Below are 14,653 nucleotides of genomic sequence, written 5' to 3'. Positions count from 1 at the left end.
CTGACATAAAAGTTACGTAGTCAGAGGGAAGAAAGCTTGTACCTCAGACAATTCCATCTACCAAAAGCGAGGCAGGCTCTCACTTGTGGTGTCCCTGTTATAAGAAAATCCAGATCAATAAAACCAATAAGTAACCAAGATACAATGGAAAGAACACTAAATTTGGGGCCAAAGAATCTATGTTTATATTCATAGCTTTGCTGTATACTAGATGAATGGCCCTCAGCATGGTATTTCCCCTCTCTGGGCCTCAGTTTCCCCCGATGTAAAAAAGATGGGTTTAGACTGAAACTCTATAATCCTATAAGGATCATTTACTTTACAAATTCATTCAAGTAGCCAATTCCTTTTAAGCTCCCATATGTAGTAAAGCATATAAAGCAGGATTTGATTTACAAGAATTTTATTTATGCAGTTTTTCAGAAACGTATCTATTGCAAAATTCAAGCTGCTTCTTCAACTGCTCATACTTCCTGCTTTCCCACAAAAGTCTATGAGTCAATAAGGCGTATTCAGCAATATTCACTATACAGAGCCTGCAAACTATGGGTCCATGAGCTTGACTTTGATTCCTGGGAAAATATTAAAATGGATCATTAAAGAGTTGGTTGGCAAACATCTCAAAAGGGAAGAAGTGATTACAAAGCACCAGCATGGCTTCCCCAGAAACAGGGCATGCTAGACTAACCTCATTTCCTCTTCTGACGGGATTATTAAACTAACAGATGAAAGAATGCTGCAGATATAGTTTGCCAAGATTTTTTAGCAATGCTTCTAATAAAATATTTCAGATTATTCTTATAAAGAAGATGGAGAGATATGAATTAAAAGATAATATGCTCAGAGGCTTCATAAGTGGATACATGGCCAGACTCAAAAAAGGTTTTTTAACAATTCACATCAATATGGCAGGAGGTCTCCAGGGGTATGCTTGGTCCTGTGCTTTTTAACATTTTTATTAGTGATCTGCATAAAGGCATAGATGGTATGCTCATCAAATCTGCTATGAGGGACAGAATAATACAGAACATTCTAGGATCAGGCTCCAAAAGAGTGACTCTACTAAAATGAAATTCAATAGAGATAAAGGTAAAATAATGCACTTGGGTATAAGAAGTCAAGGACAGCTAGGTGGCACAAAACTGAGCACCACAGAATCGACACTTTAGAACTGTGGTGGACAAGAATGCCGAAAGTCCCTTGGACAGCAAGGACATCAAATCGGTAAATATTAAAGAAATTAATCCAGGCTATTCACTGGAAGGTCAAATACTGAAACTGAAGCTTAAATACTCTGGCCACATAATGAGAAGATGGGACTCATTGGAAAAGACCCTGATGTTGGGAAAGGTTGAAGGTAAAAAAGGGGATTTCAGAGAATGAGATGCATAGATGATATCATGGTAACAACAAATATGAATTTGGACAGACTCTAAGGGATAGTGGAGGATAGTGGAGGGGAGAGTGGAGAACAGAAGGGCTTGGCATGCTATGATTTATGGATTCATGAAGAGCTAAGCATGACTAAGTGATTAAATAACAACAAACTAAGCAATCGACTTCAGACATTTCAGAGAGCAACATGGACAGAGAGAAGTTGTCCTGAAAGGACTCTGGGGATTTTAGTGAACCAAAGCTAAAGAGAGGTCAGAAGTGTGATGTGGCAGCCAAAGGAGTTAGTGAGGTCTTAGGGTGCAATAAGAGAAGTGAAGCTTTCAGGAATAGAAAGGTGATTGTCCAGTGGTACTCTGCTCACCTCAGACCTCATCTGGAGCCTGGTGTTCAGTTCTAGGTACCATGATTTAAGGAAGACAATGTTAAGCTGGAGTATGTCTAGAGAAGGACAATCAAAATGGTGGAAGACCTTGACTCTAGAACATATGAGGATCCCTTATATCCCATATAAAGGAACTGGGAATGTTTAACTTAGAGAAGAAAATAGGACTGTCTCAAGAGGAGGTAGCTTCTTCCTTTTTGGAGATCTGCAAGCTGAGACTCAATGGCCACTTTCTGGGTATGTTATAATAGGGTTACCTTTAGTGTCTGGGTTGGCCAATGAGGTCCCTTCCACCTCTCCAAATCTGGGATTCTGTCATTTTGTAAGGCTGCTTTGAATCCAAGTAATAATCACCGAATTTCAGAGCTGGGGGGGGGGGTGGAACTTCCAGGTCATCTATGCCAACCTGCCCATCCAGCAAAGAATTCATATCAATCATATTTCCAAAAGATGGCCATACAACATCTACTTGCATACTTCTACTCTACGGGAAAATGACTACCTATAAAGTAACTCATTCTACTTTGGAATGTGCCTCAATGTAAACTGGTAATATAACAAGTAAAAATGCTCTTATCTATCTTCAGTATTGACAGGAAAATTCTACTCATATGACTGTCTCAAAGAAGAAGGATTCCACCTGCAGATGTATAAGTCTATATGCATGTATTTCAGAGCCAGGAACTGGGGAGTTCAGGTTGTAGGGTGGGACAGGAATGTACCACTTCACTAACTTTGGCCAACTGAAGCTCATGGGTCAGCAAGTCCCATATATATGGGCTACACTGCTTAGAATTCATGCCATTTACCTACAAATTATCACTGTTTCCCAAAATTGCCCTTTGGCCCAAGCTCTAGACTTTTTTTGTTTACATGCAGAATTTCCCTGCATTTGGCTCATGTCTTATGTTTTACATACATGAACAAAGTCTGACCAATAATCTCTTATGCCATGTCAGTAACTGGGGATTTAACTATTTCATTCAATCAAAAAAAAATTATTTAGTACTTACTGTGTGTAATGCACTTTCCTGGGCACTAGGGATACAAAGATGAGAAACAACACAACCCTTGACCTACATTCTGGCATGGGCAAAGTGCTTCATGGACCAATAGGCAGGCCTGGAACACTCCCTCTCCTCAACTCCAACTACTGACCTCCTTGACTTCCTTTAAGCCCCAACTAAAATCTCATCTGCCACAGATAGCCCTCCCCAAACCCTCTTAATTCCAGTGCCTTCCCTCCATTAATTATTTCCTATTTATTCCGCACATATCTTGCTTTATATATATTTGTTTGTTGCTTGTCTTCCCCATTAGATTGTAAGCTCCCTGAGGGCAGGGATCGGCTTTGCCTCTTTCTGAATCCCCAGCACTAATACATGCCTAGTATTTGCTGTTGTTGTTCAGTCATGTCTGACCCTTTGTGACCCCATTTGGGGTTTTCTTGTTAAAGAAACTGGAGTGTTTTGCCGTTTCTTTCTCCAACTCATTTTGCAGATGAGGAAACAGGTAAACAGGGTTAAGTGACTTACTCAAGATCACACAGCCAGTAAGTGTTGAGGTCACATTTGAACTCAGAAAGATGATTCCAAGTTTAGAACATCATTCACTGCTTCACCTAGCTGCCCTGCCTGGTATATAGTAGGACACTTAATAAATTTGGTTGGTTAACTGATTATGATAGGGACAGAGGAGAAATCCAAACAAAACCAACTAGGAACATGTGAGAAGAGGAGACCATTTCTCAGCTATGGGATCTGGGATGGCCACATGAACAAAACAGAACCTGAGGTGAACCTTGAAGGAAAAAAAAATCTAAAAAGGCACTATGGTATAGTGGACAGAGTGCTAGACTGGAAGATAAGGAGAGCTGGGTTAGAATCCTGCCACAGACACTTACTAGCTATGGGAGTCTGGGTAAGTACTTGTCTTGGCCTCAGTTTCCACATCTGTAAAATGAGATTGGATTTGGACTCCAAGCTCCCTCCCAGCTCTAACCATAGGAACCTATGTTCCAGACATGGGAGAAGATCCACTCAAAAGCAGGCACACAAAAAAGAACTTTAGGTTTTGCTGTAAAGTACATGAAGGCAGTCATTTCCTGACTCCAAGCTAAGGAGCCAGTGAATTTACCCCACCAGCACTAGAGAATCACTGAAGGGTTTCGAGCAGTGGCATAATGTGGGTCAGATCTGTTCATTAGAAGGAACACTGGCATCTGTATAAAGCATGATTTGGAGGAGAGAAGATGGAATCAATCCATCAACAAACACATACAGTACCTACTGTGTTCCAATCACCAAAATTCAAACACCAGCCCACTGATTCCAAATCCAGTGCTCTCAAGGACACATACATAAGTCAAGCTAGGAGTATCTCAGAATCCATTTTGGACATCAACTACAAGAAGACCTTGGCTGGTTTTGTGGCATCAATAGAATAATAGCAGAGAGAAAAATTTAAAGTTCTTACCATCCGTCAGCTGAGAAGTGATGAGGGTCTAAACCTTGGTGGTGGCCTTGTATTTGGAAAGAACAGAACACAGGAGGGGAATACCGTGTCAACACAATCAACAGGGCTTAGCAACAAAGGGCCTACCACTGTGCTAGTGCTAATAGGGCCATGGGGAGGAGAGACAAGACAAAGTCCTGTCCCTGCCCAAAAGGATTTTCCAGTCTCTTCTGGGAGACAAGATGAACACAATCAAGGCATAAATCATTAAACTAACATTTAAGCTTCCAGCATTGAAACATAAAGCAGAGGGATAATTTGTAGATTTGCTAATTATCATTCCCCGCTACAGACATTAGTCCAGATTGGCTAATGTGAGGCTTAACCAGACCTGAGGGATGCTTCCAAAGGGCCCCTCTTGATTCTGCTGCACATTTTGCAACTCCTGCTACTTAATTCTCCTTCCTCAGGCAACACAGCCTATGTTTTGGTATCAGAAGCACATCTCTGGCATCTTTAAAGAATAAAACAGGAAAAGTTGGACACTTCCAATACCAACCTTAAATTATTTCCAAAAATTTTCAAATGACATGCCAATATGGAAATAAGCTTCCAGTATATACAAAGCACGTTCTCTCTTTCTCTCTCCTTCTCTCTGTATATAGACATATATGCATATACTGACTTGAAACAGTTTTAAATAATTTACAATCCCTTTCACACATTCCTATAACAGTTTCTTTTAAGCTTAATGTTAACTAGTAAAGAATCAGCTAAGGAAAATAGCAGAAAGTTAACAGCAAACAAAGGCTTGAAAGAAAACACATAAAAGAAATCCACAAATGCTCTGCACAGTTCCTTATTTCTTCTTTTTTTTTCATCCTCCCCCCTTCATTCAACTGCACACTTAAAAACAGCCTCCAAAGCTGAGACAAAGCAGCAAGAATAGATAGCCTAATGTCAGTTTTTAAAAGAAAATAACCCCATTCTTCTTGGAGCAAATTCACGTCAACATCTCCCTCCTTTGCAGATGAATAAAGACGTTTTAAAATAAAAAGTCACCATAAATTTTGATGCTACTAAAATAAATCCTCCCAAATGTTTTGTACAGCTTCCACAGCAAAAGCTTCTAAAACAATTATCCCAACATAATACTCTATTTTACAATAACAGTCTGAATGCTAATGCTACAGTGGTATTTCGGGTAATATAATTACACAAACAATATTTGGTGTAATTGAACAAGCTCAAACTTCGGACTTTTTCAGGGAACCTGCTTCCTTGAATGTAATTTCTCTGCCAAATACAATGTTAAGGCTATAGCAAATATGTGATTTAATGAGTTTAGCAAAATCAAAGAGCACAGTTTGAACCCAGCTGGTACTAATGCTTAAACCTAGAGTGTATTTGCTTCAGAAGGGGATCCAAAATTACTGCCATAGCTCCTTGGTTATATCCAGCCAAGATGAAAATGGAGACAGTTTGTTTAAAAAAAAACTGTAACGTTCTATAAAACAAGAGGTTGGAGACTGGACAATTCATAGATTTAGAACCAGAAGGATCTGATCAAGCTAGAGGTTTGGAACTTGAAGTCTGTGGACTTTAAAAAATATAGATAGATAGGTAGAGAGGCAGGCAGACAGTGAGGTGGACTGATTGACAGACTGATAGACTGATGGATTGAGAGAGAGAAATAAGATTGATAGAAATACAGACTGATAGAGATAGAAAGAGATAAGTGAATTGTAATCTAATCCATTTCTTCTGTAATCCTTCACATTTTATTTGATGCATTTGAAAACATAATTCTCCTGATTTCAAATCCAGCCTCAGATACTTGACACTTACTAGCTGTGTGACCTTGGGCAAGTCACTTAACCCCGATTGCCTCACCTCCCTCTCAAAAAAACCAAAAGAAAACATAATTCTGAAAAGGGGTCCATGGGCTTTACCAGACTGCCAAAAGGGTCCCAAAAAAGCTTAAGAAGCCTTGACAATCCAACCTCTTTCATTTTACAGATGAGGAAACTGTTGCCTGGAGAGGTAAGAAATGACAGTCACCACTTGAACTCAGGTCCTCTTAATTCCAAAGCCTTTCCATTCAACCACCTGCCTCTCACCTGAAAGTCCATTTTCCTTCTGTTCCCTGCAAATCACACAGTTCCTGGCATGTAATTAATGCTTAATAAACTCTTCTTGAATAAATAACTGATTCATTACAATATTTAGAGTACAGGGTTTGGGGAGGGGGACGGGGCTAGTTTGGATTTTTTGTTTTTGTTTTGTTTTGTTTGATCCAAGATCTCAACTAACAAAACGCCAGAGTTTTCCTGAAAATGAAGTGTTTGGCAAGTCTGAATGAAACTTAGAAAATTTGGGACGACTGTGCCCTCTGGAGGTAACATGAGGGAATTGACAAAACCTTCCATCCCTGGGAACAATGACTTTTGTAAAGAATTGAAGGTGCACTTGGAAATGCAAAGAAGGTTTAGAAAGGTTTCATTCCTGATACATTCTTTGTCAGAAAGCAGTTTTCAATGAATACTAATTCCAAATTTCAATTTGGAAGTGTTCAAATGGACGCAAAACATTTTGGTAGGAGGGATTAAAAGCTTCTGCTCTATATCTGGTCTGCAATGATTAGGGATCACTGAAGAATATTACAAAAACCGAATGAACTGAGGTTCTAAATCAAATATCCTCCATGCTCCTTAGAGAGAATGTGTGTGAGTGGATGTTCGGCCCACTTTCAAACACACTTTCCAAAACTCTGGATAACCTCTCACTGTCTGGGCTAGAAAAAAAATATATTCCAACTCCTTTCAGAATCCCTACTTTTCTTTGTTTTTTTATTAAGCTCCTTCTGTAGGGTTCCTTTAAAAAAAATATGGATCTCTGTTTGCCTAGCTATAAAACAGAGTGGTAGAGGTGAGATACACCTCACACAAAGCCAAGGAAAAGAACACAAGATGTGGGATCAGAGACCTTAGGTAAGTCACTTACAGAAACAGAGAATTAGAGCTGGAAGAGACCTCAAAAGCCAACTTAAAGATAAGGAAACTGAGCCCCAGAGAAGACAAGTGACTTGTGCAGGTTCCCTTGGCTTTGTGATTGTCTGAAACAGAATTTGAATACAGATCTTCCTAATGCTAAGCCCACTGTTCCAACAGGCCACCTGGATGAACCTCTAAAATTCTGTTTCTCCTTTTGAGAGAGTCCAGTCCCAAAGAGAACAGCTAGGTGGTACAGTGGATATAATGTGGGGCCTGGAGTCAGGATCTCCTCTTCTTGAGTTCAAATCTAGCCTTAGACACTTGCTAGCCTGTGTGACCCTGAGTGAATCACTTAACCTTGTTTGCTTCAGTTTCCTCATCTGTAAAACAAGCTGGAGAAGAAAATGGTAAACCACTCCAGGATCTTTGTCAAGAAAACCCCAAATGAGGTCACAGAGAGTCAGACATGACTTAAGACAACTTAACCAACCCCAAAGTTCAAGCCAAACAACCCTTATGGTTGCTTCCAGCTCTAAATTTAAGGTCTTCCCTGTGGAACTGAAATGTTGTTGGGGGCCAGAAATGTTACTCAGATTCTCTACTTGTTGGGAGTTTCAGAAATGGGGAGTAATAAAGGTAAAGGTGGGTTCTTGGTACCTCCAACAGCCCAGAGGAATGTAAGCTCTTTGAAAACAGGGGCTGTCTTCCGTTTTATTTTGATATCTTTGGCACCTAGTACAGTACCTGCACACAGCAGGTGCTCAGGGTCACCAGATAATAGATTTAAAGCTAAAAGGGACCTTAAAAGTCATCTAAAAAGTTAAGTGACTAGCCCAAAGTCACACCAGCAGTTTAATAAATGCTTCTTGAATTCATGAATTTGAATGGCAAAAGAAATGTCAACAGGGATCTTTTGGAGCTGGGAAATGTTTCCCTAAGATATCCCTCCATTTTCTTTAACAAGAACAAAAGGCTCTGCTTTAAAGGGAAACTCAAGACTTCTTTGACGTTTCTAATTATTTTCTTAGATAGAGGTGAACTGTGGCAGAGTCTTTTTGAAAAGAAGTTGGGGTGGGGAGGGGAAGCCACAAGAATTAAGTAAGTCTGGTGAGCAAGGGGAGGCTGTATAATTAGTATCAGTTGGTATGTAGGAGAAATAAGCCCAAATATCAGTGGGATATAATTCTCTTAAGCAAATAGGCTCCCTGCTGCCTGGAGAATGAACTCACCTCGGGTTGTTACAAGACTGGGGCCTAGAATTTAGTGCTGTCACATATATTATTTTGAATGAAAGAGAACTCAGAACATCTTTCCCCCATTCTAGAGGGAGAGATGTTAACTGCCTCTGTCCATCTGAAGAGCAACTTCTTAGTGATTTTGGTATTAAATAAAATAGAAATGTGGACATTCTGGCCCCTTAACTCTTAACTGGTCAGCTTCTGAGCTGTGATTAGTTTCAACCCAGGAGCCCTTACTCAACACCTGGTGGTTCTGGGCTTTCCTCCCCTGTCCTCTCCTCTGCCCCTTTGCCTCTAACTCGTCAGGAGGGTCTGCCAAGGGCTGGGAGACCGATAGAAGAGCTTAGATTCGCTTTCTATAAAGCCTGGGGTGTGGAGAGGAGGGGTAGAGCAGGGAGAGAATCTCAGCCCAACTTTTAAGAGCTGCCACTTTGGAAGGAAGAAAGATTCTTTTAAAGAAACGATTGAAAAATCCTTTGCTGGGGAGTTCTGGCCCCCCACCTCCATCCAGACACTTTTCTTTTTTTCAGATCTTTCTCCTCACCCCAAGATGCAAAGTCAGGGGCTGTGTGGGTGTCTCGAAGTCAGTGCCCCTACCCCAAGGCTCCCAACAGCCCCCGCAGCACAGAGCAGGCACCCCCCAAGTTGCCCTCCCTCCCAGGCCATGCCCAGGTCAGCCCGGGGGCTGGCCCAGGTGCCCCAAAGACGCGCCTTCCCGGGAACTTTCTGACACCTGCATTTTGGGGAATGAGGCCTCCTAATTTGGAGACAGCTCCCTCCCTCGCCGGTCCCCCCTTCCAGTTCCAGCCAGGGCTGCCCACCCCCCCCCCACCCCCAATCTCCCGACCCGGCCGGTGTCGTGCTCACCCCTGGCAGTAGAGAGGCCACGGACGTCTGCCGTCTCTCCCGGAGCCCCGAGTCCCAGGCCAGAGCAGGCGCTCCAGCTGTGCCCGATGGAAAGCGTGCCAGGGGGGCGCGGCGCGGCAAAGGCAGAAAGAAGGCTCCAGAGCCCGGCTCCGTGAGGCGAGCCAGTGCCGCCTGCCTTCCCGGCCCGAAGCAAGCCCTGCCTGGCCCCAAGGTGACCAAGCGTCGAGCTGCCCACCGCGCTCCTCTGCCCGGGAAAGCCGGTCTCAGGCGGCTGCTCGCGCGCTGGCAAAGTTTCCAGAGTGAACCTGGTCTGAAACCATGGTTCCCAGCCAGACCTTAAAGCACCTGATGGCACCTGGGACCCGAGTGCTGGAGATGGCCAGGGGCAGGGGCCACGTATGTGGGGCTGCAGCCAGGGCCAGTACAGAGTACCAAGGTGGGGTCAGACAACCTGGAATCACACCCCTGGGCTACCATCCGTTACGAAGGCAAGCAATCTAACCTCAGTCTCTTCATCTGTAAAATGAGCGCACTGAATGGCCTCGGAGGCCCCTCGAAGGTGCAAACCGTGATCCTGCTGTCCTAGCAGGCAAGGGGAACTCTTCTGCCAAAGAACGAGGCGGGGACCCCGGAACACCTTGTTTTTATGTAAACGGGATGTTTAGAATTTTGAGAAGAGAGAAAAGAGGCGTTATGAAGGAGAAAAGTAGAATATATAGCCTTGCTTTTGGCAGGAGTAACTGAAGATCGGTTAGGGTTAAGTGGTGCTGTGGATAAAGCATCACCTGTCTGGGAGTCGGGAAGACCTGAGTTCAAATATGGCTTCAGACATTTATTAGCTGTGTGACCCTGGGCAAGTCACTTAACCTTGCTTGCCTCAGTTCCCTAATCTGAAAAAATGAGCTGGAGAAGGAAATGGCAAACCACTCCAGGATCTTTGTCAAGAAAACCCCAAATAAGGTCAGATAGGGTCAGACACGACTGAACAACAACCACCACCAAAGGAGTGCTGGAGACAGTTTTCTGGCTTTGGCTAGCTGAGTGACCTTGAACAAGTCACTTCACTTTGGGCATCAGTTTCCTCATCAGTAAAAATAAGGGCATTTGACTAGACGACCTCTAAGGTCCCTTCCCATACTAAACCTATGATCCTATAAAGGTGACCTCTCTGCCTCAGTTTCTTCAAATGTAAAATGGGCGTGGAAATACTTTCATCACCAGCTTTACAGGGGTATTATCCTTCAAAAGGGGGGATTTACAAAGTCAAAGCACTATGAAAATAATATTATTGTTATTATCATTACTATTATTCTAGAAAGCTTATCACACACAAAAAAAGTCACTAAATTTTAAAGGGAAACTAGAAGTAGAGAATACCAACCAGAGACCCTCACACACTAAAAAAAAAAAAGTATAGGAAAGTGATATTCTACAAATGTCCTTATTGAAAGTGATCTGTTGACATAAAAATACTGTTACCTTGCAATTTTAACAAAGTACTTTACCTCCATTTATCAGAAAGGAATCTGGCAAACAAACCCTCCAGGTATGTGGATTCACCAAGGTTTGGGTTCAGATCCTGCTTCTGATGGCTACCTTAGACTAGTCATTTGACATTACTGGACCTCAAGTTTCTCATCTATAAAAGGAAGGTGCAACTTCTAAAATCCCTTCTAAATCTGCAATCGTAGCCTCAGGTATTATTCTCACCATTTTGGCATCGAGGAAACTAGGACTCAGGACCTGTCCTAAACTCCTATTTTCCTTGTTTTCTCTACCAAGATGAAGATCTTTGGACTAGGAAAGATAGAATAGAAATGGGTGGCAAGAAATTGAAACTCCAGACACGTGACGATATAATAGGAGAATATTCAACTGCCCTCCTAGAATTCAATTCTCTTTCTTGTCCTGGAAGAAACTCATTTTAGGATAATGAAATATCTTGTGAATGCCATTGAATCAACTATACTGGATAAGTGATTTTTTTTTAAACATGAAAGGTGCCATGAGATTGGAGGTGGAGAAGGATTGTCCCACTTTCTGGTCCCCCTTCCCCCAAAAAAAGGTAATAAATAAGAAGGTACTTCAAATTACAAGAGAATAAGCTTGACCTCTTTCTGATAAAATTCTAGAATGTGTTATTAAGGGAATGGTTTATGAACTCTTGGGGGGAAAGTATTTAATTTTTTTAATTTTTAATAAACATGTGCAATCAAAATTAGAAGGGAAGTAATTAACTGGGGGAAAATATTTGCAGTGAATTTCTCTGATAAAGATCTAATATCCAAGGTACTTAAAGAAATTATTCACATTTATAAGATTAAGAGTCATTCCCCAATGGGTAAATAGTCAAAGGATATCACAAGTAGTTTTCAAAGGAAGGCATTCCAGTTATCAATAGGTATATGAAAAAAAGTTCCAAATCACTAATAAAAATGCAAATTAAAGCACTTTTGAGATTCTATGTCATAACCATCACATTGGCAAATGACAATTGTTGGAGAGGTTGACGAAAAAAGGCACACTAATGCACCATTGGTAGAATTGTGAATTGGCACAGACATTCTGGAAAGCAATTTGAGACTCTGCCCTCCCAAATTATTAATATGTGTTTATCCTTTGATCCGGTGATATCACACCTAAGCAAATACCCCAAAGAGAAAATGGAATCAGATGTCATGGCAAAGAACTAGCTAGAAACAAAGAGGTTGCACTTAATTGGAAAATCAATAAATTGTGGCATTTGAATATAATGGAATATTATGTTATAATTATTTATATTATATATTATTATAATTGTTTATATCATATTATAATAATTATTTATAATATAATTACAAAAATTATTTATAAATTACATATACTTATAATAAGAAATCTCAGAAGAGATGATTTCAGAGCAACCTGGGAAGACTTCTATGAACTAATAGAGTAAAGTGAGCAGAACCCTACAATGTACAACAACACTATAAAGAAAAGCGGCTTTGAATAGCTTAAGAACCATGTTCAATGCAATAATCTGACCTGATTCCAGAAAGCCAGTAATGAAATTTGCTATCCAACCTACTGGCAGAGATGATGTAATCAAGGTGTAGAATGAGATTTAGGTTTTCAGATACCTCCAATGTAGGCTATTCGTATTTATTACAAGGCTTATGGTGGGGGTTTTTCCACTTATGGAAGGGAAGGGTAGGACTGGGAGGGATAGAGTAGTTAAGGAAAAAGAAAAAAGGGACATGCAAACATTTTTTTTTAACATATAAGAAAATCAAAGGTCACAAAGAGCCGACAGAAGGGCTCTGAAAGTGACATGTTGAATTGATTATTTTAGGAAAAGAAGATCCCAGGACTGGACAAATGTCCTTGGTCTTCCATAAATTTTAATTCTTCCTTGGAAAAAGCCTCAGCTGGAATTCTTAATAAGGCTGTAGATAATGAAGTTGCAAAGATAAAAAAAAATTACATTGCATGAAATTGAGAGAGAGAGAGAGAGAGAGTTCAAAGGGACTCCAGGGACCATGGGGTACAAGTACTTCATTTTACGGGTAAAGGGTCCAAGTTATCCTAAGATGGAGTCTACCTCCACCATCGAGGCTAGCTCCAGCCACGCTCAGAGCTCCCAACTTGAGGCATCATGTCTCCTACCACGTGGGCAGCAAGTAGCCTCATTTGATTGCTTGCATAGCAGAAGAGGCAGCCTTTTAAAACTGGCCGCCTGAGCGGGTCTCCTGGGCACTCCTTACTCCTGGGTGCAGAGGATGGAGAGAACCGTGCACTCACAGCGAGGGGGGGAGGGGAGGGAGGAATGCACTGAGCCAGTAAGAGGGGCAGGTCACCTTCCCTTGCACCCTCTGGGGCTTGGGGAGGTGTTTGCCTTGTACATTTTGAGGTGCTGGAAGATTCCCGAAGGTGGGGGGTATTTGAGCCATGATGACCTTGGAGCCTGGGTCTCTGGTAGGATGAGCCCAGCCTGGAATCTGGAGGAGCCAGGGTACTCGGACTTGAACCCAAGAGTGATTTTGAACCAAAAATTGGAACTCTGCTCTATAGGAACAGAATTAAAATGCAAACCCATTCTCCTTCCCTTACCACAGAGATAAGGAGAGAAGTTGGAATTATGCCTCCCCTACATTAGGGAGTGAGTATGATTATACCTTGGGAGGTAAATATTCCTTTGTAAAAGCTAATTCAACTATTGGAGCCTAAATGGAACTGGGGTGCAAGGGACCATACCCCTATTCCTGGGGAAACATCCATTGATGAGGGCTGGAGCCTAGACACCCCCAAACCTGGAAAGGCACCAAAGAACCTTGGGAGAAGGGTGAGATATAAAGTACGTGGCCTACAGGCAGTGGGGCTAAGGCAGTCAGTGTCACATGCAGATTGAGGAAACTGAGGGGCATTGAGATGAACCACAAGACCACAAAGGTAGAATCTGAATCCAGGTCCTCTGACTACAGGACTAGTGTTCTCTCCTATCTACCACAATGCAAAAAGACAAAACAAAACCCATCCATAGATGTGTGTGTGCACACATACATACCATACACACACATACATATATGTGTATCTATATGTGTATATACACATATATGTGCACACAAATGGATTATATACATACATAGTTATATCTTCAAAAGCAAAATTGATTTAAGACTGTCTCCATTGGTGCCAGTGATAAGGCCACTACCACCACCAGAAAGATAGACATATACACATATACACACATATATACATTTATACCCATAAATGTACATAGATATATAAACACATATATAGATATAGTTATATCTTCAAAGGTGAAATTTACTTAAGACTGCCTCCTGATGCCAATGATAATTCCACTACCATCTCCGTGTGACTGTTATTGACATCTTTCTACAAATCCTCAATAGATCCATCCAATGTACCAGTTGGATCTATTTTCTTCGTTTCTTTTCATATCCCTGAGGCACCAATTTACCACTTGGGCTGTCAATCTGTTGTTTCTTAATCTTGCTATGTGACCTGTCCTTCCTTTCTAGCCATATATTACTTGACCATGTCCTTAATATACATCGTCCTTTCTACAGTCTAGTTTTGCATGTCATGTATCTTTCTTTCCATTTTAATTTAGATTCTTCTGAGATCCAAGATTATGATATGCAATGATATCACATCATGGGGATAATATTGACTGGCACATACCAGAATCAGAGGATTTAAAGAACTGGAAGTGATTTTATCACTTGGTAAAATTTGTAGATTAGGAAATTGAAGGCTATTGAAGTTAAATGACTTACCCAAGGCCACATAGCCAAGAGAAAGAACCAAGATTCAAAACC

General features: G+C 41.4%; 1 long non-coding RNA gene across 1 annotated transcript in view; it reads right to left on the bottom strand.

The window, feature by feature from the left end:
- LOC138166636 (uncharacterized) overlaps nucleotides 1-9,452 on the bottom strand; it is a 123,624-nt gene extending 114,172 nt beyond the window's left edge. Inside the window, exon 1 of the long non-coding RNA XR_011169666.1 lies at nucleotides 9,330-9,452. This is a non-coding gene — a long non-coding RNA (uncharacterized lncRNA). The remainder of the gene's footprint in view (nucleotides 1-9,329) is intronic.
- Nucleotides 9,453-14,653: the final 5,201 nt, after the last annotated feature.

This window comes from Petaurus breviceps, unplaced genomic scaffold (genome assembly GCF_028583685.1).
Source record: "Petaurus breviceps papuanus isolate PSGF00001 unplaced genomic scaffold, PetGlider_PUasm1.0 225, whole genome shotgun sequence".
Lineage (NCBI taxonomy): Eukaryota > Metazoa > Chordata > Mammalia > Diprotodontia > Petauridae > Petaurus > Petaurus breviceps.
The sequence above is the reverse complement of the archived record's forward strand: the minus strand, read 5'-3'. Positions and strand labels throughout refer to the sequence as shown.